This window comes from Rhinolophus sinicus, chromosome 1 (genome assembly GCF_057876585.1).
Source record: "Rhinolophus sinicus isolate RSI-liver-muscle chromosome 1, RSI-T2T, whole genome shotgun sequence".
In the NCBI taxonomy this organism is placed as follows: Eukaryota; Metazoa; Chordata; class Mammalia; order Chiroptera; family Rhinolophidae; genus Rhinolophus; species Rhinolophus sinicus.
In genome coordinates, this window is record NC_142501.1 from 109,294,513 (window position 1) to 109,320,918 (window position 26,406).

Below are 26,406 nucleotides of genomic sequence, written 5' to 3' on the forward strand. Positions count from 1 at the left end.
TCAACTCCCCCCCACCCCATTCTTACTTAGATAAAATTTTCCACAAGCCCCTGCTTCTCCCAGTTTTCATCATCTCCATGTGTCTCCTCACCTGACCGCTGCCCGAATGCGACCTAGAAATACTTTTTAAAAACCGGTTCAAAATAGTTTTTACATTGGGTAGAGCACTTCAGTCCACTTTACCTCTGCTTCTATGGTTAGATATCCAGAGATTCACTAAGGAAGTCGGCTGAAGTGTTAGCTAACACTTTCTTCAGGTTTGAATCTCTTGCTTCTTTCAACAAGGAGCCAAAAATAGATTTGCTGAATTATGGCAACTTCCTAGAAACCTAGGGACCCCAGTCAATGTTGGTTCTACATAGAATTTCCTTTCTTTCTGTCCAGCGTTTCAGATGTCTGTTGTGGAGTTTCACTAGAATCCAAACCTTGGGGCAGATTGTGGGGGGAAGGACTGATAATTAGGAGAAACGGCAGAGCTGACAACCTTAACCCTGTGGTTCTCAGCTGGGGGCAATTTTGTACCCTCCCTCCTCCCCCATCCAGGGGACATTTGATAATGCTGGAGACATTTTTTTATTTTCATGATGGAGCAAGAATAAGGGATTACAATTGGCATCTAGTGAGCAGAAGACAGAAATGATGTTAAACATCATCTAATGCACGGGACAGTTGCTTCAAAAGAATTATTCACCCCAGATGTCAATAGAGCCAAACTTGAAAAACCCTGATTTTAGCTGACCCCCTAGAGGTACTGTGGGACTAAATGGCTCAGCAGAATTGTCCTGAATTGGTCCAAACTAACTGAGCCTTTGTAACCCCACCTCCATCAGTAAGTAAATAGTGGCAGGCAATCCCGGAAGAGGCTGCCTGCTGAGGGCTGTCCAGTGGCTGCACTCCCAGAACCTGGACAATCACCCCTTCACTGAAGGGAGATCCAGTTGTTAGCACATCTCCAGGCCTATGGTTCTCTGCTGTAGCAATGCACGAGAGTACAGAGAACCAATATTTCAGGGTACTCTCCAGTGTTGCTGAGGATAAAGAAAAGTGCACGCATACCTAAATGGTCATTTTCTACTGGAGCAGAGCTAACCGTATAACCTACTACTATTTATTGAGTTCTAACTGGTATGTAAGATGCTTTATCTGCTCCATCATGCCTCAGGCATCTTTTTGGGGCGTGGCATTAGAACCCAAAATGGTATTTATTTAGCATTTTGGGGGGTTATAATATACGAGATAACTTATTTGTTATTATTTTTTAACAAACATTCCACAACATGCATCCTAATGCTAACGACTCTAAAATCTGCTAACACCAAATCTGTAAGTACTTGTTAAGATTCCCATCTCTGGCCAATTCAGTGCTAAATCCAATGAAAACAATATGTATTCTATACAATCAAAAGCAAAATGCAGATTTTCTGATCTTTACAACCATAAAGGGACTCAAGTAGTCATCTAGCCCAATTTTGCACGTGATCTGCACATGTCCACATGTGCACAACACCTCCAGCAAATTATGAGCTTAACTGCAATGAAATGCAACTTGCTATGTGCCAAGTGGTACTTATTCTCATTTAAGACAGATTTCTTCTTTCTATGAAGCCCAAAAGTTCCTACCTATAACTTCTTTTCACTGCTTTTTATTATTTAATTAAACAATGCTGAGAGCTATTTTGTTTCCCAATAGACTGTTTCCAAAAATTTTCTTTATCAAAATATATTCAAAACTAAACATAACTTCCTCCCCGCTTCAACCTGTGTGCTTCCTAAAGCATAACCTCATTCTGCTCATATGCACGGCTCCCATGAACTATAAGATATATTTGTGTTTTCTAATACTCCTTTGTCTTTCTCTTCACTGAACAATTTTGCCTTATTGTTTGGGGAAAAAAAAATCCTTAGTAATAGTCTCTCTAATGGAACAAAGCATACATTGACAATCCAACAAAACTTCCTTGTTACCTAATATCATAAATTATTGTTCAACATCATTTACAAAAACATAGTTAATCACTGTGTTCATTTTTATAATGTCTATATTGAGAAAATGTTGTCTGAAAAATAACAAAGATAGAGTCAGAAAAAATAATGGAAATTTTGTTTTTCTCATTATTTTTATTAGGGCAGTTTTCAAATTGCCCTTGACTATGTTAGTTATTTCTCTGATATTTTAAATGGTTGAAGCCCAAAGTGTACAAATTATATTTGAAGGTAATGAGGTTTTTCTTTCTGGAATGTAGTCCCTGTTATACAAATATGAATGATAGTAGCAATGAATAGAATATGTTAATAATTATTTATAATGGTTATTCTAAGTTTAATAATTAACATAAAATTGCAAAAAGAAACATTTGGTCATGTACAACATACACCTTATAAAATGACATTGCATAATCAGTCCAGAGGAACTTAATGAGTGCCCATTTGAAATCCTTGCTCATTTATGTTTATGCTTATTAGTATATAACAATTAATAAAATAATCAGTGATAAGAAAATGGAGTAAGTAAATAGTTCTCCATATGTAAGTGTCCCCAGTGAAGACATTTTCTTTGGAAAAATGTTTCTTATACATCACATTTTTAAGAAGCCAAGTTTAATACATCTATTTCACCAGAATTAACTTTTATGGAGTGGATTCAGGACTTTCATTTTCTATTAAAAGAAATAAACACATTTCTCCTCTTTGAGCTTAAGAGAGTCCTAACAACAATGGATTATTGGCATGAAGAAAGAAATCCTGTTTTATACCATTCTCCAGGTTTTATTAATTTGGTACCTCTTTTGCTCTAATTCCTACCTGCAGAAAAGAAAAATAATGTTTAATTTCAAAGCAAACACCAGGGGTGCAAAAAAAAAATGTATACACATGACTTGTATTCATCTCTTGTTATCGTTATATACTGAGTATCACAATTTTAATACAGTATTTTCCTTTTCTAAAATGTGTATATATTTTTTTGGCACCCTCTGTTTTTGGGAGAAAGAATAGATTTAGGATGCCACATTACACAGGATAGGCCAACTGCTACGATCAACAATCCCCAAATCTTAGTAGACTCATCTAATAGCAGTTTACTTCCTGGTTATGAGACAGTCTAATGCAGTTTGTTGTGGGCAAGGCATCTCCTGGGGCCTTGAGGTCTTCTGTTTTATGCTGAGTGAAAGGCTGCACAGTAGATTTTAGAACTCAGGCCTGGAAGAAGCACACACCACTCGCTCCCACATAAACGAACTTGGTCACCTAATGCTAGTGAAGCATGGGAATGTCTAGCCGTTCCCACGAAGACAAAACAATAAGATTTAGTGAACAGTATGGTCTGTGCCACAGATGGATTTTGGAATAATTATTTCCCTCACTTATTTTTGCTATAATTTCATGACCTAACTCTCTATGCCACAGTATATCCCTCGCTCTGAACTGTATTACAATCTTGGGGTATTATTCCTGATGCCCAGTCAGTCTGAAAGGAGAACTGAGGACAAAGAGGACCAACAGGGCGACCCTGAACCATCAGGTCTGATGGTTTTCAGAAAGGTGCTCTTCTCCCTCACCAGCTCTCTCCTGGTCAGCGCTCACATGGCTGCCGTAACCACAGCCGCCACCACCTGCATCCCACACCTTGCTGCCTCTGTCAGTTCACCTGCCCTTTTAAACCTAGCATACAAATCACTTTGTGTATGAAGTATGAGTGAGCTAAATTTTTTATTATCTGAGGTTACCTGATAACACAGGCAGTAACTGAGACACGAGAGGAAATGACATTGCTGGAAGAGGAAGAAATTGATACAGTGCTTAGTCAGAACTGACTAAAATTCAAAAGAAAAACAATGACAGAATAGTTATTGCTGAGAGGAGGTAGGTGCATTAATTCTCATTCAACTTGCCAATATAAAAGAGCTCCAGAAGAAGTGAATGACAGACTAAATGAATGACATTTTAATATGGATTTTTATGATGTTTTGTCCACACTGGCTAATTTTAATATAATCTGTGTCAAATTGAAGAAACAACACACACACACACACACACACACACACACACACACACACTAATGCTGAATCTGTATTTATCATGTTGAATAACAGACCTAATGAACATATGGATCAGTCCTCCAGAAAACCTACCTGGTTGGCCAAAAAGTGGTTTAGTTAGTTGTTCTTTAAATGCTCACACAGTGTCCTAATATTGTCCTCTCTGGTAGAGCCTAAGCCATGGATCAAAGTGTTGACCTTATTTGGGAAGTCTTAGCTCAGTCAGGTGAGGGTGGGGAACAAGGTGTAAGTGACATAAGATAAAGGCCATTGTTGTAGGATTCACTTCTGTGATGGAAGCTCCTTTAACACAAGTCCTTTCAACCTGGTACAATTGGTTGTTCAGAACATATGTTTGCATAGAAAGTAGGACTTTTCTAAAAGGTTTACAAAAAGAAATCGCACCACAGAGCAGCAAGCGAAAGATGAAAGGAGAGGACATTTATTTACTCCATTTCTTCCAGTCTTCCATTTCCCATTGTCAACACTCACATTGTGGAGAGCTAACTCGCTCACACTTTTAAAATGTGTCACTCAGCCCTTTGTCAGGTTCTCAGGCAATTAAATATCATGCTCTCTGTTGGGACACTTCATCCAAGTAGAGTCAAGGAAAGGGAATCAGCGTGGATAAGATGTTGACTGCAAGAGAAACGAGGCAGTAAAGGGAAATGGGTCTACAGTGTATATGTCTCACAGAGGACCCTTTCCTACTTTTCAGCTCACTGGGGACATAACTGCAAGGTGAGCCCAAAGGCCTGTAAAATAACCTCTAGCCAGAGCTGTATTTATCAGTTGATCTTTTCCCCATTTTAACTGGTGAACCATGGTGGCATTTAGAGTCTCTTGGTATCAATGCCGTCTAGAACCCCATACCTAACATTCTTTTAAAAATCTGCATATTTCCTTTTCACCAGTACACAGTTATCTTGGCAAATAGCTATATGATTCTTGGGTGGGACAATTGGAGGAATATTTACTGTATATACTTGCTGTAGAATTGCAGGGTCCCTGTTCAAGGCCACCCAGCCTCCCATTCCATCAGTGCATCTGGGTATCTGGCACAGCTTATATTTGGAAACTGGGTAAGTAGCCATGATTTTCCACTGCAATAGCTGTCATTGGTCTTCTGCTAACCTGCTCTTGTTTTTTTTTTGTTGTTGTTGTTTTTTTTATTACATATAACATGTAGCACCATTTTCAGCTGTTCCTCTGTCTCCCTCCCGCGGGGGATACCACGCTGTGTTAGCTGCCACCACAGATCTTTGTGAGTCGCTGTTGTCCCCTCTGGCTCTACTGTTTGACTATATTCATCCTTGTGCTATGGTTAATTGCTACTACTTTCACTATGCCTTTTCAGAACTCCAACTTTTCTAGAGAAAAATAGAGAGGCCAGGCCAATGGCTGAGTTCCCCACAGAAGACAGTCACCCAAACTATCAAACTCTCTGGTACCTATCCCCACCTCCAATAGCACACATTTTACTTCCCAGTGAAAGGAACATCCTTTATCTGCTCCTGGGGAACTTGGTCACGTGGTGAGTTCTTGAACTATGCACAGAACTATGACAGAACTATACAGAAAACTATAACAAAACGTCATTATAACATTGTCATGCGAGGTCAGACAATTAAGTTCATGAACTCATCCTAGAAAGTGCTACATACCTCATTGCTGAATATCACTACGGTCACGTTCAAAGTACTCCCCTTGGGAAGCTATGTACTGTCACCAGTGCCTAGTCCACCCTTCAAAACAATGTTGGAACTCTTTCTGGAATGGCCAGAGCTGTCGTCATATTACCCTTGATGTCCTGAATGTCATCAAAATGTCTTCCTTTCAATATTTCCTTTATCTTCGGTAAAGAAAGAAGTCATTGTGGTTCAGATCAGGTGAGTAAGGAGGGTGTTCCAATACAGTTATTTGTTTACTGGCTAAAAACTCCCTCACAGACAGTGCCGTGTGAGGTGGTACATTGTCGTGATGTAAGAGCCGTGAATTGTTGGCGAGAAGTTCAGGTCATCTAATTTTTTCACGCAGCCTTTCCAGCACTTCCAAATAGTAAACTTGGTTAACTGTCTGGTTGATACAAATTCATAATGAATAACCCCCTCTGATGTCAAAAAAGGTTAGCAACATCATTGCAATAAGTTCACGAACTTAATTGTCAGAACTCGTATACTAGGACTTTCTGGTATCCTCTTTAACACTTTGCCAAGGAAGTTCTTACACTCCCATTTTGTTTACTCCTAGCAATCACTGAGTCACTGAGTCCAGACTTCTGGGAGCAAAACAAATTATGAGGGCCAACTCCTGTTGTCCTGTCTAAAATACTAAATCCTGATTCATGAAATTCCAAGCCTATCCAGTCTTATGTTTCACCTGCTTTCCCCTCTAACAGTTTCAAGACCCAGACACATACATATTTCTGGTTTCTTGCCACTGCATAGCCAGGCACTGCCATTACTTTTCCAGTATAGGTTATTTCTTCCCAAAGCATGGCTTTGATTTCCCCTTTTGAAGATGTGTTGAAACCTCACTTTGGTCATGAACTATAGGTAATGTGGAGTGATAGGAGAATGTCTTGAGGAGAATATCTTATTGCAAGGACCTGCATTATATGTGATCGCTGCATAGTCTCCACATAAGAGGAGGCTGAAGTATATCCTATGACAACAAAGAAGGGCTAAAATCTGGGGGTTTTATTGTCAAGTTCATCCACTCATTGCCCCATCCCAGGTCTCAGTATCTGCCCAGATTCTTTTAATCTAATATGGAAGGTCTGTACTGTTGACATAATAATTTCTTCACAATTTCTACACAATCTTAATAAATATTGGCTCCCAAAATTATTAAGTTTCCTTCCGATGCTGGGCCTTCCACAGGTAGATGCTTAGGTAATTTTGATATGACTTCAAGCCAGCAGTTTTTGTTTTCAGAGAGCTAAGTAACTATTCCAAAGCCCCATCCTGAGGCACCAGTTTTGTTGACCTTAGCACTCTAGAGAATAGACCCTGAGGCAAAGAATAAAGTGCTAACAATTTATTGGGACTTTCAAGCACGGGGCTCTGAGAAGGAAGGGGAACAAGAAGCAACTGAATCAGGGAAGACACAAGCAAGGGAGTTGGAGAAGGTGTGCACATATGGTAACCCCAAATTAAAAAAACATACTAATAATCAAACATTGGAATAGTCAGTCATTTCTAATGCACTTTTTGCAGCCATGACCTTCTTATGATTTGAATCAATATAGTTGTATTTTGGGTGCATCATTTTCATTGCTTTGTTTATACAGAATGAACGAAAAAAACTATTTGCCCATGAAAGTAGCAGACAGCACATCCTCAGAAGCAATTTATCCAGTACCTGAAACTGATGTAATGGCCTTCTAGGTCATCTGAATTAGAAGTAGGAGTCGTTCATTTATATGTATACGAATAAAGACAGTTAAACTTGTCAAATTATACTGGAAATGTCTGTATTAATGATTTATTTAGATAATAGATCAGAAGTGTAAAAATCAACAAAACAGTCACTTTCAAGTTCCTATCATCTTGAAAAGTTATCTCAAAACATCCCTCCTTTGTGAAAGTCGTCTCAGGTAGGGCTGCTGCCTCCTTAGATGCACTCATTTAGCACATATTGCATCATTTTATGTATCTCTCATCTCTCCCCCCAACTTGATGATCGGGATGGCATTTTTCATCAACCCTATGCCTAAAATGGTAATTACTACAAACAGTACAATGTCTTAATTAATGGATGAATGAGAAAATGGCACTTTTATTTTCAAATGCCTCAAGCTTTTGAGTCTTGCAATTTCTGACTTTCCTCCAGACATCCCTCCAGGCATGCTGGATCATACACTGTCTGTCAAAATATTCTCTCAAGAATGGAGCTGAAACTTCGTTTTGCTAAACTGTAAATGAATGAAAACGGTTTAAGTATAGCATAATACATAAGCAGCATAGATTTCTCCATTTGAAATCTATTACTATATCAAATACTTCAAAAAATTCAAGAAAAGAAGAGAAAAATTAGTTTTGAAAGTATAGTTACATACTGGTTTGTATCTGAGTGTGTGTGTGTGTGTGTGTGTGTGTGTGTGTGTGCTTTTCCCTAAACTGGAGAATTAGAATGTTTCATGAAATTAATGGAAAGCGTATCCTAGAAAGAATAAAGGGAGGCCTGGATAAATTAAAGATTTTATCTTCAACCAAACTGGAGTAATTGGCTAAATTAACTTGTCTTAAAGAGACACATACTGAGACACTGCAAAATAAAGAAAAGATAAAAGGAAATTAGAGAATGTAATATAGCATATAAATAGCAATAGTTAGAAATAAAGGGGAGGCTGGGAATCCACTTGTATATAAGTGACTAAATGTGCCAGTTCATTATGTGAAAGGAAGCCTCAGCTTCTTTCAGCTGACAGATGGACAAAAATCTTGCATTCAAATTTCTTCCCAAATCCTTTATGGGAAAATATCAAGATATAAATTAAAAGTAAAAATGTATGGAAATGAGAAATGGTAACTCTTTCCCTCTTAGCCTATCCAAATTGCCCAAAGATTTTGTTTGCAAATATTTATATACAAATTTGTGATAGTAAAATAGAGTTATTAGCAAATAGTTTGAAGTTGTGCTTTTTCAACCATTGGCAGATGACTTTGGCAATCACATTTTTTTGTATCTTGAATACAGAATTATCATTATAATTCTCCAGATTTAGTTAAGGAAAAAATACTATTTGGGAAAAATTGAAGTGGTATCTATGAATCATACGTGATAGAATAGACTACTGAGTAATATTTTTACACATGCTTTTCTCTGTAAGAATCTAACGGAATGGAAAGATCATGGAAAAAGAAGCAATTAAAATCATGTTTCCTAATATTACTCCATAAAAAAGATGCAGTATTTGCCTTTTAATTTGTGCGATCCTATGATCCTTAGATCGCCTAATGTCTCTCCCCTAAAGCTAGCAGGAAAGAACAATTAAAATATTCAGTATTTGATGATTGCATCACTACTTAGCTGTTTTTAATTGATTAATTCATATATCATGTTTGACCTTATTAGAATAATTATTGACTGCAAATAAATTAAGTTGTCTTTAGTTTTCATAGAAATATTGAATATCACATACCTCAATATTTAAAGGACAGAAGCAATCTCAGTTGTTATTTCAAAAAAAAGAATAGTGCAAAGAATTTAATACATGAAGACCGGAAAATCATAACCACTTTTGCCTTGATATATATAATTAATTTCACATCTGGTTTTTACCTGTAAATTTACCAGCCTAATAATCATACTTTCTCCCTACCCTTTCTCCGATGCTTATTACCCATGAACACGTGTTCTCCTGGCAGATTTCCCAAGAATCCTATCGTTTCTGTATATTTCCCCTGTGCAGGTATTACAATGGCAGCTTCTGGAGACAATAACCCAGTTTTGCAATCTAATGCTTTGTGGCTCTAATAATGAGCATTTCAGTTAAAGGTGGTATCATGGCATTATGGTAAGAAAGCTAACATGACACTTTTGTTTAGGGCTGGCCTCCCAAAAGAAAACCGGTGAATGAAGGCATTGTTATTACGATATGTGGTATCCCAGCTTTCTAGTAGAACATAATTAAATGTAGTTTATAGAGTTCATATAGTCAGCATATGCCAGGTTCTCATGAGGAATAATGGATTACAGAGTCATGTGGGGAGAGTAGAAATTTGTATGGATGACAAAAAAAATTAAAGCCAAAGACGCCTTACCCATTTTGGTTTCCCTGGGTGCTGCAGCCTTAGTTTCATGTGGGTCAGAGCTGCTGTGATCACATCAGAATCTGCAAATACACCCAGTGGTGGTTTTAGGGACGTACCATGAGGGCAAGGTGCTCAAAATTTCTCAATTTTCGAAACTCCTTCCTTCGTCCAGCCTGTATAATGACTTGTTGACAACCATAATGGAGTCCCTAAGTTATTTCTTATTCATTTTTGGCTAATTCATTTAAATTCTTCTTTACGTGCCTTGCCTTAAGTTATTAGGTCATCGGCCACAAGTAGGTTGTATTTCTGCCCTCGAATGGAGAGAAAGATCATTCACATAATTTATGCATCTGACTTAGAGTATTGTTATGGGTTTTGATTGAAATGAGACTTGACTATCCTGAAAGTATGTTTTGATAACCTTTTCTCTCCGTTGGATTATGAAATAGTCTTGTCTACTCTCTGGCATATTGATTACATTTTATGAACTGACTTATTTGAGAGATAGTATAAATACACTGTAAGTGTTATGACAGCGAGAGTGTGAACAGAGTAGTATGGGCAGGAACAAATCTTCTTGGAAGCAGCAGGATATTCATGCAGATGTTGAATCCTGGATCTATAGGGGCAGAGATGCAGACGGATAGAGAAAAGAGAGTGAGAGCAGAGGTGGAATGGCCATTCTATGTTCCAGCCATGGTTATAGTTCAATATTATGGTCTTAGCTTTTTTTCTTTTGGATTGTAATGAAAAAATCAGAAAGGTTGCATATCGGAAAGGAGGCTACAACTTAGAATTCTCTGCCTATCTGTCCAGGAGCGGAACCATGTTATTGAATAAACACAGAGAGGAATGGGCTTTGTTTAACATACTGGAACTTTCCACTTTGTTAGAAAGAAGATAAATATTTGAATCTCTGCATGTATATATTATTTGCTAATGAGAAGAAGATGATGATGATTAAAAAAACTAAAAGGTACTAGTTACTAACTGCTTCATATGAATCCTCATCTCTGACATGGAAAGTAAGTACTGTTTTCAGCTTCATTTAAAGAGGAAACAAACCAGCAAAAAAAGGAGAAATATTAAGTTTTTTCATTGCAACAGAATACGAAGTTTCCAGCTGATCTAAGGACCCCGCTTTTAGCCATTGAACATACTCCCTCATGTGTGAAAGCCAGCATTTCCGAAGTACAACATTCTCTATACTAATGTCTGTTTCCCTTTGACTTATATTACACGTAAGATCATATAGTCCAAGAATGTCAAGATACATAATTGGAATTAGAGTTCTGGCAAGAAAAGCACACAGTGGAGGCCAGGAGCAGTGGAAGGACCTTTCTTCATACATGTATCTCATTGGAAAATTGCTGATCAAAATAACAGCAATGAGTCTAGCATACTGACTTCCTCAGTCAGTTTCCAGGCATATTTACGCCAGTACTTCTCAATCCCGGCTGTACATTTTTGTCACTTGGTCTATTCAAATAGAGAGGAGGACAAAATTTTAAAGATCAATCCTGGAGACCCATTCCCAGAGAGACTGGTTATTTGGCCTGATTGTGGCCTGGGTGTTGGTATTTTTTAAACCTTTCAGAGTCTCCAAATGCACAGCCAGTATGGGAAACTAGTGACACATGCCTATATATTTTTGACCATTAGCATAAAGGATGGGCAGCATCTTTCCTGTACTGAATTTCCTAAAGAGGAGGAGAGACAGGAAGCCAGAAAAGAAGATCATAGAGTCAGATGGCTCCCTTTCACTGACCCTTAATTTCCTCAAAAGCCCTATATCTCCTGAAGTCGTAGCCACATGCTTCCTGAAAAATCAGTTCAGCTTAGACAGAACTGCAACAGCCCGTCTTAGGGCCACACCAGTATCATCGGCTAAAAATCAAGATTCAACAACAGTGAATTCTTAGAAATGCGTAGCAGAGTCCTCTCTACCTATAGGTAACATTAGGTTGAAAATATTTCTGATGACTATTTGACAAATAGCATTGTTGTATGTATTTTTACATATGCAGAAACAAACCATGTGATTAAATAATTTAGGAAAATGTTACATATTTGTCCCTTATTGAAAATTTGTAATGTGCAATAACTAAAATTGTGATTGCTCAAAGTTAAAAAATTGTGTTTAACATTAAATGTCCCAACCTAATTTGACAATGAAACCCTTTTTACGTGAAAGTTAGCCTATATTCTGAGGAATCAGTTTGGTTATGAAAAAAATATCATTCAAAGTATAGCTTAATGATGCAGAAAAATCATTCAGGTGCCAACACTATAATTAATGATAATCACACTGTATTTCATTGCAAACTTCTAAGTGATGGTTAAGATCTGCCTAATAGTCTCTAGTGCATGGATAACAGAATGAATTATAGATACTTGCAGGATTTATTTCTGTGTACTGTCAACATTGATGATAGAAGTAGAAATGACACTCAACTGTGAGTTCAATCAATGGGATAGTCTTAGGTTATAAGAAACTGAAAAGCTGGGCTTATATCTCAGATAAAAGATTACAGACCTTGTATAATTTAAAAAAAAAAAAAATCCTTGCTGTTATACTCACTGATTGTGTTATTATTAGTGTAGCCACTGGACCAAAAAATGTATTTAACATTTTTCCATTCAGCTTAAATGAATGCTTCCTATTATTAACACTTGAGCTCATAATATAGCATCCTTTTGCTATGGATTTTATAAGTCTAGAATCAAAGTCATTGAATACCATATTGCTAAAACTCTTTAGGGACAGAAATTAGTAACATTAAAACCATTGAGATTGAATATCAAAATTTAATGAGGAACATATGGTGTTAATTCTCAGCTCAAGAATTGTTTAATAAATCCTTAGAACCATTGCATTTGTTTAAAAATTTCTTCCAAATTTTAGCAACACCTTCCCAAATACAGTTCTAAATTACTTTCCAGTGTCATTACAGATATATTCACTTCCTTTTCAGAAAGCCCACTTTGTAACTCAGAAAGCCTTTTGTACCTTTTTTCCTGGCTTTTATTAACTTCTGGTTTATTCTGTTAATGTAGAAAAGACTATAAACTCCCAGAGGACAGATGCTAACCTTTGGTTTTCTATCATGTCTAGCACACTGATTTTCAAAACAACAGTGCTCAGTATATCTTTTAAATTAATTGAAATGAAGTAATTGTGACCTAAGTACGTAGACATTTTCTCTACCCATTGATAATGAATAAATCACAACAAGGCCATACGTGTGACATTATCTTTAATGTTATCTGTTCCCAAAATATGATCATCAGCCTAGAATATCTGAATCTGCAAGAAAGGACATGTTTCTAGTCAAGGACTTACAAGAAGTATACTTCATGACCTCATCTAAAATAGAACATGTCTATTTGTGAACAGAAACAATGATTTTTCAAAGATTCTGAAGTTTTCAAATTTTGTTCTTTCAGCAAAATGTTAACTACAGAAAAATAAACACTGTGTGTCACTTTCTAAAGGAAAAGACAGCGTGACAGCTGTGTGGCATGCCACCAACAGATCTGGTTTAAAATGTGTATCTTAAATGAAATCTGATTACTTACTAGTTAAATAGTAAAGGTGTAGCAACACTACTGATCGAATAGCATATGTTTTTGTTCAGAGTTAATATAAAGTATATCTAAATTAATTTAAAAATCTAAGTACTATTGTATATGATTTTCTCCTACTCTAGGTTATGGCTTGAATTTATATTAGTTTGTACATTAACTGAGTAAATGGAAGATCAATCATGAGATTGAACTACACTGGCTTACTTTACTGATATTCTGAAGAAAATGCCTGACATATGCTTGTTTCTTCATTAATTTTGAATTATACATTTTTTGAAATTTACCCCAATATTGCTATGTTTATTATTTCTGTATCACTTTAAGAATACTTTATTTTTTAATATGTATATTACTCCATTTTTTAAAGAACATCTACTTTGTAATCCTAGCTCATTTTTTGTTATGATAGCTAAGTCAGAGAACAATTTTCATAATGAAAATATAATAGTACCTTTTTCCGGAATCTAATTACACACAAACACACACACACACACACACACACACACACACACACACACACACCAGATATTTTCACTTCATTAATATTACTATCACAAATGGATTATTAGCAAGAGATAAGTGGGGCAATTTTGGTTACAATTTATAACCAAAAACAGTATTATTCACACAGAGAAAATTTTGGTAGTGTATTGGAGTATTATTAAAAATTACTCAGGAAAAATGAAGCAGTAGAGTGAACTGGGATCTATTACTCTAATTATAAACTCCAACTCTTATGTTGTAACAGAGTGATAGGAAGTAGATTAATTCCAACAAGCCTATCAAATTCTCTGTGCTTATAGTCATAGAAATATGCTGTCTTTAATTTAATAATGAATAAGATATAACTGAAGAAAGAATAATCTTTGGTTTAAGGCAAATGTAGAAAATATCAAAAGAAACCAAAAGAAAATTATGTGTCAATTTTCTGCTCTACGATGAAAAATTAATATGACACTGTTAACAAGCTTGCTTTATTTTCTAAGGTCATATAGTACTTTTAAGCAAAAGTTAATTATGACTGCAGCATAACCGCCCCCCCCTCCCCAAGGCAATATACTTCCTGTGATCAGAGTAAATATCCAGTGCACACAAAGTAATTTAAAATGCAAATAGTATTATCATTAAATACCACTCATGCATCAGTAAAAAGGGCATTGGGGGAGTGGTTTAGAAACTGAAAGAAAAAGTATTTCTCATATAAGACATAAATTCTGTTTACATAGCATTTCTCTTAAAGAAATTTAAACATTTTAGACCTAACAAAATCTTTACCTAGTATCCTTTGGGTGAAAGTATGTATCCATGCCTCTCTTTTTATGGAGTAAGAAAATTACTCCCAGCTTAAGGTCACTGACTGAATCAACAAAACCTCACGTGTAACAGAGCAACCTCCAGGCTATTCTCCACTAGAATCCCTTGTGTTTGTAAATTCTGTTTAGGCGTATGTTTATACTTTAGCCACAAAGCAGATCTCAGATGGGTTTCCATTCTTGCTCATGTAGTAGACATGTAAGTCGCTGGACAGCGTGACATCAGCCCCTTCTTTTGTGTAACTCACCAAGAAGAAAGATAGGTCTTTGTAGGCTTGGTGTATAACTCTGAGAGAGGATCCCTCCAGGTAGATTAAACTATTATAAGAAAGAGAGATTGAACTTCCGGTAATGGCAGAGTAATTTGTGTCTGACTAGCTCCTCTATAGATATCCCACAGACAACAATTATACATTCTAGAAAAAGTATTAAGGTCAGTTATTTGGAGTCACTAGAATGTGGCCAAAAGAAAAGAGATGACTGATACTCGAAAGGAAAGGAAATGCTTTGAGAAAATTTTCATTTTATACTGAAATTATACTGTTTCTACCTCAGAATATTCCCGGATCTTAACTTGACCAAACTCAGTCAGAAAGCTATATTCTAACTGATTTATGGAATCTAAGAACAGAATTCAGGCTTTACAAAGTGTTTGAAAGTTAGTGTGTGTGGGGGTGTGGGGGGTGTGGGTGGGAGAGGGAGGGCGTGGAAAAGAGTGAGACACAGAGAAAGTAACCTCATAATCTTTATATAACCTATAAACTGAATTGTGCACACATGGTGGAGCGTGCAAGGCTGACAGAAATCAAAAGCTGCAAGTCTAAAAGATCTGAACAGAGATTTTAGCTGCTGCCCAAAACAGGGGAAATAGAGTTTAGCGTTTGGGGTCAAACATGTGAACTGCCTGCTAGAATAAAAATCAGCACTCTTAAAAGGGATAAAACAGAATCCAGAGTCTCTATAATGTATGTCACAATATTCAGCATATGATAAAATTTTCTAGATGTGCAAGAGAGTAGGCAAAAGTGACCCTAGTCAGGAAAAATATGTAGTCAATAGAAACAGATTCCAAGATGAAACAAATTTTGGAATTAGAAGAAAAGTTCTATGTATCTTCTAAAAATATGTTCAGAACATTTTTAAAAATCAAAATGATGGAACATAAGGGGAATCTCAGCAGAGAACTGAAAACTGAAAATAAAGAAATTCCCAAACTGAAAATTACAGTATCTGAAATGAAAAGTTAACTAGATAGACAGCAGATTGGAGATAGTAGTGAAATTCAGCACATTTTTAGATTATGTAATTTCTACTGATGGAAATTATCTATTCTAAGGAAGAGAGAGATTAGAGAAAGAAAAAAAATACTATATGATCTTACTTATATGTGGAATCTAAACGACCTGAAATCATAGACACAGAGAACGTATTTGTGGTTATCAGAGGCAGGGACTGGGGTTTGGAAGAAATGGGTGAATGTGATCAAATGGTACATACTTCCAGTTACAAGATAAATAAATTCTGGCGATGTGATATACAACCTGGTGACTATAGTCAACAATACTGTATTTTATATTTGTATATCCTTGTGTTTGTAAATTCTATTGAGATATAAGTTTAAATTCTACCCACAAAGATCTTAGATAGGTTTCCATTCTTGCTAATGTAGTAGACATATAAGTAGTTTTATAGTGAGACATCAGCCCTTTCCTTTATGTAACTCCCCAAGAAGAAAGATGGGTCTTCGTAGATGTGGTGTTTGACTCTGAGAGAGGACCTCTCCAGCGGTTGCTAAGAGACTAGATCTTAAAAGATCTCAGCACAAGAAAAAAATTCTAACTATATAAGTTGATGAATGTAATTAAATGTACTGTTCTAATCATTTTTCAACATGATACATATACCAAATCTTTATGTTTTACATCTTAAACTTGTACAATATTATAGGTAAATTATATCTCAATAAAACTGGAAAAATACTAATAAAAAGAGAGAAAAATATTTAAAAAATAAATAGAGCTTCAGTTGCCTATTGGATAGTATCTAATATATGTGTATGTGTAATTACAAAAGAAGAGGAGAAGGAATACAGAAAAAAATAATTTGAAGATATAATTATCAAAAAATTCTCAGCATAAATAAAGTTCCAAGGGGCATAGTAAGCAAAAAACAAGATAAATGCAAACACAACTACACCTGGATATATTCTAGTACAATTGCTGGAAACTAAGACAAAGAAAATGTCTCAAAAGCACCACCCAACAACAACAACAACAATAACAACAGCAAAACATTACTTACAGGGGAGCAATGGTAGAGAAAATGCATGGCAGAATTGAATGAATCAACATCTTAAAGTGCCAAAAACATGTTAATCAGAAATTCTATACCCAGTTAAACTAGTCAACAGAAATAAAGGAAAAATAACAATTTCTGGCTATGAATGGAAAATGAAAAAATATATTACTACATGTAGTACAAGAAACACTAACAGGAGTTCTTCAGGCTGAAGGGATAGGACACAAGGTGGAAATTCCCAGCTATAGAAAGGAATGAAGAACACCAAATGCGTTAAGTATGTGCATCAATAAAAAGAACTATATATTTTTTCTTCTCTTAATTTTCTTAGTACATTTGACCATTTAAGCAGAAATCATACACTGTATGGTAACTTTATAACTTATTTAAATATAACATACGAGGTGTGATAAAAAATTACAGGGAATGTTTAAATTAAAAAAACACAAACATATTACATTAAAAGACACATTGCCATTAATCTCCATCAAAGTCCTCCCCTTTGCTTTGAACGCACTTACCCCCTAGTTCTTGCCACTTTCTGAAGCACTTCTGGAAGTTTTTTGTGAGTGTGTTTAACTCGTTGCGCTGCCGTGGCTGCCTTGATGTCTTGAATCGATTCAAAATGTTTGCTTTTCATGGTCTTTTTTGGCTTTGGGGAAGAACCAGAAGTCGCTTGGTGCCATATCCGGTGAATAAGGTAGATGAGAACACACCAAAATGTTTTTATTTGACAGAAATTGCAGTACCAGAAGGGATGTGTGACACGGGGACTTCCTTGTATTTCAGTAATTTGTAGAATGAGATAATAAAGCAGTACAGATACAGAATATCTGGGTCATATTTATTAATCACTTTGACCTAACTGAAATTTATCATACACTAAACCAAACAATAGTAGAATACACATTATTTTCTGATACAGATGAAATGTTCATCAATCTAGACCATATGAAGTGCCATGGCACAAGTCACAACAAATTTTCAAAGATTAAATGCTTACAGATAATATGATCTGACTGCAATGGAATTCAATAAGACAACAATAATAAAGATATCTATATCTATATCTATATATATGTATGTGTGTATATATATATATATATATATATATATATATATATATATATATACATATATATGTATATATATACACACATATATATATAATCTTCAAATATTTGGGAGATGAATAACATATTTCTAAATAATGCATGGTTTAAAGAAGAATTAAAAGTGAAATTAGAAAATGTCTTGAATTGAATGATGATGAAGATACACCATATCAAAATGTATAGACTACAGTTTAAGAGGTATGCAGAATAAAACTTACATGTTTAAATGCTTACGGTAGAAAAGAATGAAGGTGGTCTACATGCCTAAGTTTCTAAGTTAGGAAGCTAGAAAAAGAGAACTAATTTAAATAAGCAAAAGGAAATAAATTTTATGGAAAAGAGCAGAAACCAATGAAATACTAAAACAATACAATAAAATAATAAAACAAAAGTTGGATTTTTTTTAAAAATAGTAAAATTTATAAACCCCTAACAAGACTGATGAGGGAGTTAAGAGAAAAAAAATATACATTTCCAATAGCAAGAATGAAACACAGACTATTACTACAGATGCTACAGACATTAAAAGGCAAAAAAGTTAATGCACACAATTCTATGCTGATGAATTTTAAAAGTTAGATGAGAAACACCATTTAACAAAATGAATACACATAAAGTAAACAGTTTAAAGTAAACATATATTCATTAAAGAAACTGAATTTAAATGAAAATAAAAAGGTGGCCACAGAAAGTGAAGAAAATAAATCACCAGGCCTAGAAGGTTTCACTGTCACATTCTGTTAAACTTTACACAAATTTTTATAGAAAGAAGAGAACTAGATAATCATTTCCAATTCATTTTACTAGATTAGCATAATCATATTAATAAACTTGATTAAAATATTATAAGAAGTAAAATTACACTCTTTTGAATACAGTTTAAAAATCCTTAATAAAAAAATAACAAGTTAAATTAAGCAATGTGTAAAAAAAAATAATCCAATAATACAGCATGAACATATGGCTAAATTGGGTTTATTTAAGGAATGCAAGTTCCTTCAAATATTCATAAATCAATCTAATTTATGATAAACACAGGATGAAGAATACAAAACTATGATCATTTCATTAAAATTAAAAAGCAATTGAAAAAATAAACATGTATCCAAGATTAAAAACTCAATTAAGAAGTAGATTGTGGCTTTGTTCATTTCTTTTTTAAATTTTAGTTTTGTTTTGCATATTCTGAGGCTATGTAATATATCTTAGTGTATATAGGTTACAAATTGTCAAATGTTCCTGATGGATTGTTAATGTAACAATAATTGTGACTAAAATGTACCTCTCTATCTCTAGAAATGGTTTCAAGCTTACAGACAACCAGTACGTATTCTGATGTTAGTATAGTTATACCAGATTCCTTTGGGTCTCTTGCATTGTATATCTTCGTATACTTTATTTTTAACCATTATGCCTCCTGATAATTTAGGTCTGACTCACAAGTGACAGATTTTTTTTTTTTTTATCTAGTCTGAAAATCTTTGCCATTCAATATAATAGTCAATTACATTTAATTTAATTATATACACATTTTTGTTTCCACGTTGGTTTTCATATATTTTAGTTTTCTATCCATATTTTAAATCCCACAATACACTATTATTATTGTTTTATATCATTACTATTTATTAGTTTTACTCACATATTTATTCTTTATCACTTATTCTTCATTTCTTTCTGCATCTCTAGGTTTCCTTACTTGGTTATTTTTCTTTTTTACCTGAGAATTGCCTTTACTGTTTCCTTCAGTGCAAGTCTGCTAGTGATGAATTCTCTCAGGTTTTGTTTGTCTTAAAATGTCTTTATTTCACCTTTATTTTTCAGAAGACACTTTTGCTGGATATAGAATTCTAGATTGGTAGATATATTTTCCCTGCATTTTGAGGATACTGTTCATTGTTTCCTGTCTTTCATTAATTTTGTTGAAAATTAGCCCTCAATCGTATTGTTCCTCATTTGAAGGAAAAACAGAAATTGGTCTTTGGCTGCTGTTAATTTTTAAAATTTATGCTAGATGTGCCTAAATGTGCTTTTTTTTTTTTTTTTTCATCTGCTTGATATATGCTGACTTTCAAGATTATGTCTCAAAATCTTTTGTTGGTTTGGAAAATTCATTGCAATTACCTCTGCAAATGTTTTCCCATATCATTTTCTTTCTCCTCTCCTCTTATGGTCCCATTGTGTTTTTTACTTTTATCTATTTTTTGGTATTACTTTGCTTTACCATTTTCAACCTAACCTGGGTATGTATGTATATCTACATCCATTATCTATCTATCTATGTATCTATCTATGTACCTATGTATGTATGTATGTATGTATGTATGTATGTATCTATCATCTATCTATCTACAATTTTTTTAAACAACTCAGTCTTTTCTGTTGTTAAATATATTTGTTTGGTTAATTACAGTTACTGATTTTTCAGTTCTAGAATTTCTATTTGCTTATTTTTAATAGTTAATTGAATTCTCCATCTTATCACTTAAGATCTTAAACCTATTAATCCCTGTTGTTTTACTGTCTGGCTCTGATAACTCTAGCATTGGGATTCCTATGTGTTTGTTTCTTTTATCTCTTGTCTCTACTTTCATGCAGGTGTTGTTTTCTCTTATGCCTGCTTATTTTAAACTGGACATTTTGTATTAAAAATTATAGAAGAGAATATGAGACCTTGGACCACAATGCCTTCTCCCAGAGAGGATTTACTTTTATTTCGTTTCTGCAGATAGACTATGGGCACTAGCAATCCCAAGTAATTTAGTCTATTAAAGAGTAAGATGTTTCAAAGAGAGGCTTCAGTCCTTGTAAGAGCTCTTCTAGTTCCATGTCACCCCTCATTTGTTTGGTGTAGCACTTCACAACTGTATCCCTGCAGTGTTTATGGCAGCCCCTTCTTCTTGACAGTTGTGGAACCCACACTTTTATTCCCCCATTAATGAAGTTGCTAGAAACTCTTCTCAGTCACTCAGTTCCTTTGTCACCTTGGCACAATTTCTCAAGCTATCAGCTTTTGTTTGGGAAGCAGAAAATGGCTTGAAGTAAACAGCAGCACTAGGAATAGGGTTCATCACCATTTGGAATCTTGGCCCCTCAAGTCCATCTCCTTAGTAACTGTCCAATGACTTCAAATACATTTTATATATAATCTCTTCCCCTCCCACCAGTTTTTCCTTTAGTTTTTGGAGGGGGTGGTTGATTTCCTGTGCCTACAAACAAATCTACTTGAAACTGTTGACTTTTTCATAGGACATCTCATTTCACATCTCTACTTAAAGTTTAGAAGTTTCTGATTCTACTACAAACACTTAGTCAACTATAGCCATACTAGTTCTGGTTGACACATCAACATTCTTTGAAATGCCCAGAATTCCTGAAGGCAACTCTCTACAAAGCAAATCCAGTCTTATTATTTCTTAATGCAAATAGTTTGAGTCATCCTTGACTCATTCTTTTCATTTACAGCCGACATCTAACCTATTGATACATATTTTTGGGTCTATCTTAAAATATATCCAAATTCTTACCACTTCTTACTACCTCCACTGCTGTCACCATGATCCAAGTCACTATTACTTCTTGCCTAGTTTTTTTTTTTTTTTTTAGTAACCTCATCACTAGTTTCCTTGCTCCTGCTCTGTCATCATGTCTGATCTCAATGTTACAGCCAGAGAGACCTGTTAGAATTAAGCTATTCATGCCACTGTCTTAACCAAAATCATCCAAAGACTCCCAATCTCATTCAGCATAAAAGCCAAATTTACTGTAACTGTTCACAATGCCTTTTCCAATGTATACTCTCTATCACCCCTTACCTCTCTGAATTCACCTATTAATGGCTCTCTGGTTACACGGATTCTTCTTACCAGATACTCTCCCATGAAGACATGTGTATGTTTTTCTCCCTGCCTATGAAAGTTTCCCCTCAGATATCTGCATGGCTGGTGCCCTTAATATTTTACATTTTTACTAAATATTTTCTGCTCAATGAGCTCAATTCAGACAAGATGGGGACCAAATGGCCAATATATGAATGTATGTTTAAACTTAACTTTCTGAAAATACAAACTTACAAAAGAATAAAGCATCATTTATTCATAGGTAGATAGATACAGATAGATAGCCAAATACAGAGATAGAGATAGATTTGAAATTTAATAATACCGAGTGTATCTCTGATATAGAAAATGTCTTGAAATACAGCAGCACTAGGAATGGCGTTCATCACCGTTTGGCATCTTGGGAATGGAAATTGGCTAACAATTTTGGAAACAAATTTGATAATATCTAATAAAAATGAATGTGTAAATAAATAATCTAGGAATTCTATTATCAGGCCTTTAACCTGAAAAATGATTTGCACATGTACACAACAGGAAATGTGCTAGAATGTTCACAGCAGCATTATTTGTAATCAAGAAAAACTAGAGAAAAGCAAATTATATCAATAAAGGAAAGAATAAAAAACTGTGGTATATTTTTATGAGGGAATAAAGCAGTTAAAATTAATGAATCATATATACATTAGTCAATGTGTGTACATCTCCAGAATTTTATGTGGAATAAAAAGCAAGTTATGGGGGTGGCTGGATGGCTTAGTTGGTTAGAGCCTGAGCTCTCAACAACAAAGTTGATGGTTTAATTCCTGCATGGGATGGTGGGCTGTGCCCCCTGCAACTAAAGATTGAAAACGGCGACTGGACTTGGAGCTGAGCTGCACCCTTCACAACTAGATTGAAGGACAAATGACTTGGAGTTGATGGGCCCTGGAGAAATACACTGTTCCCCAATATTCCTCCCCCCGAAAAAAAGGCAAGTTATGAAACAGCCATATGGCAAATGTTTCCATTAGTTAAATCTGGATGATGTGTGCTTAGGTGTGTGCTAATACTCACTACTTAACACCTTTCTGTGTATTTAACATGTTTAATATTTTTAAAAATTAGACCAAAGGAGGTATATATTTCATTTCCTTTCAAGTATATATAAAATGAAATTATTTTAGCAGTTCATCTAGAATACAAAGAACAAAAGGATGTTTGACAAACTATTTCATGTAATATGTTTGTTAGTTATTTGTTGATATTCCAGATACATGAACTTTTCCTACAGATCAAAACTAAGAACCTTTGAATTAAGTAGGACGAGTTCAACTGAACTAATTTACTAAGCAGTTCAGGCACCTGGTTAGAGGTCTAGTTAAGTTATAAGCCATTACAACTTGGAGATCAATCTATTTGTACCCAGCTGAAAAGATCTACAACCTCTAAATGCATTAAAATATTAAATTCTACTTTGGGATCAGTATCCAGCTTGACAAGTTAACGTCTCTCTCCTTAGGGATAAGCTGAAAGCAAGACATAATTAAAGATTATTTTCAGAGAGAAATTGATAGCGGTGGATTACCCATCCCCTACATATTTTTACTGGACAAAATTTCTGTTCATAAAGGAAATATCCACAAAACTATTTTAAGATGATACAGCATTTTGTGGAATCAGAATGTGTTTCCTTGGAAGAAATGAGGACGAATCATGTTGCCTAACCTAGTTTAAAATTTCACCTGCATCTTAAGAAAGAGACATCTTTCTTTTCCACTAAGAGAGAATTTTTAAAATATGGATTTCAAGATGTGTCTAAAATATACTCCAAGTTAATGTAATATACTTCTATAATACATAATGTAAAGGGAGCTTAAAGGTTATCTAGTACACACATTAATATTTTTAGGTAAGGGATCTAAGATCTAAAAATGTTGAAGTCTAAGATTTCCTAAGATGTCATGATAAAATTTAGAGCTGCAAAGGCCTAATTCCCTCCAAGTTTAACCTCTTTGCTATCTAGTTGCTTTGAATAATAAATCCAGCAATTTTTTTTTTAACTTCAGATATCTTTATTCTTTGTCGCTTCATTGCTTCCAACACTTCAAAAATTTAAGATCCTATATTTTTTATGACAAATATCCATTTTCCTTCAGAATTTTAATGCGTCTAGATAAAGAAGACAGTATTTACTATGTGAACATGAACAAAGTACTTTTAATCTTTTTAGAAGTTTTTGCTTTACCTTTCCATTTTTCCGTGACAGATGATATTTCATCATTACAATATCAAAAGATACATTCTTACAAAAGATACATCATAACCACAATAAAAGTATGAATCTTAGTGGACGTATTTATACACATATGAAATATACTTACTTAAAGTTTTCAAAGATGAGACAGTCCATACGTCTACAGATTTTGGTATAGAATATCCTGGTAATAAAGTGTTATATTCTCTTCATAGATGCAAATTACACCTTCACTGTCACCTGCACTCCCGTTTCTGGTATGTGTTACCATGTAGGTCTTAAGCTTGGAAATTCCCCAACTTTTTTAATGCACTCTTCTTACATAAAGTAGTTTAAGCCTTCCAAACTCTACTTGCCAGAAAGCTGAGCAAAGTGAATTTCTTCTTTCTAGAGTCAGATGGTCACCTTTATGTTAGAATAGTGACCTAAAAGCTTAAATTAATTCATTTACCTCTGCCAATTATTTTGGGATAACCTAAATGTGTTGTTGTTAGTGACACTTTTATCTTGCTTGCTTCTGCCCTCCCTTATAGAGCTTACCAGAACTTAACTACCTAAGGCTTAGGTAAATATTAAAGTTACGTCTCTATGCAAAAACTTTAATATAGCTTCTTATCCCTGAAATGATTGATCTTTAATTTAATAAAAAAACAAACAAAGAAAAAAACCAAAAAAACAGCTTTTTCGAACATAACAAAGTTCAGACAATAGTTAAGTGGTTATCAGAGAGCGGGGATAGTAGATGAGGGTAAAAGAGGTCAAATACATGGTGATGGAAGGGAAACTGACTCTAGGTGGTGAACACACAATGTGATACATAGATGATGTATTACAGAATTGTACAGTTGAAAGCTATGTAATTTTACTAACCATTGTCACCCTAATAAATTTAATAAAAAATAAAAAATAGTGATGTTCAGAGTTTTTACGTACTGCTTTTTATTTTTTCACCACTACCACTATGAATTTGCCTTGGAGTACACATTCCCTCGGGATTGTGCACGCGTACTCGTAGATCATGCCACGAGCATCCTCTCAGCAGCAGTTAATACTACAGTCAAAGAAAACTGGTCAATAGTTCCTGAGCTCTGTAGAGCTTCCACATTCTAAAAGTTGAGGCAGTAAATTCATCCTGACACTAAAACCACCTCCCTATGGCCTAATTTAACAACCACAGTAAATTATGTGTCACTGAAAACTTTTTCAACTCTTACTATTATAGGGCATAGAAGAAAACGGCCTTATGAGATATGATCCCAACCACTAAAAAAAAAAAACTCATAAAATCTTTATACGTAGAATCATGACAGACAAAGAGAAAACATGGCAATTACGGTATGACATATAGCTTTATTAAATTTCAGAATTCCAAAATCCATACGATGCGGGCATGGAAGACCAGGTGAGGAATGCATGGATCGGAAGTGACATAGGCATTGAATAGAAGATAAAGAGGAAGCCGTTCTGGAGCAGGAAATGTCACTGAGCATCAGAGTTTTTCAAATCAGCTTCAGGTGTACAAAACAACATAGTGATTAGACATTTATATACCTCACACAGTGATCACCCCAATAAGTCTAGTACCCATCCGACACTGTACATAGCCATTACAATATTATTGACTATATTCCCTATGCTGTACTTCATGTCCCTATGAATATTTTTAAAATTGTAGCTGACATCCAATATTATTTTGTATTAGTTTCAGGTACACAGAGTATTGGTTATACATTTATATAACTTATGAAGTGATCCCCGTGACAAGTCTAGTACCCATATGACACTATACATAGGTTTTGCAATATGATTGACTATATTTCCCACACTGTACTTTACATCCCTGTGACTATTTTGTAACTATCAATATGTACTTTGTAGTGTCTTCACCTTTCTCATCCAGCCCCCAACCCCCCTTCCATCTAGTAACCAACAATTTGTTCTCAGAAAACACAAATTTTTTTAAAAAAGTAAACATTTACATGTAGCACTGTATAAATTTAAGGTATACAGCATGTTACTTTGATATATTTATATATTGTGATATAGTTACTGTTGCAACAATATTTTCCACATTACATACTTTAGTACAATGTTATTGTCTATATTCAATATACTGTACATTAGATCTCTATGTCTATGTAGTACTTGTTACAAGTTTGTACCTTTAAATACCATCAATCTTATCCCGTGCCCTCAATCCCCTGGTAACCACTGTTTC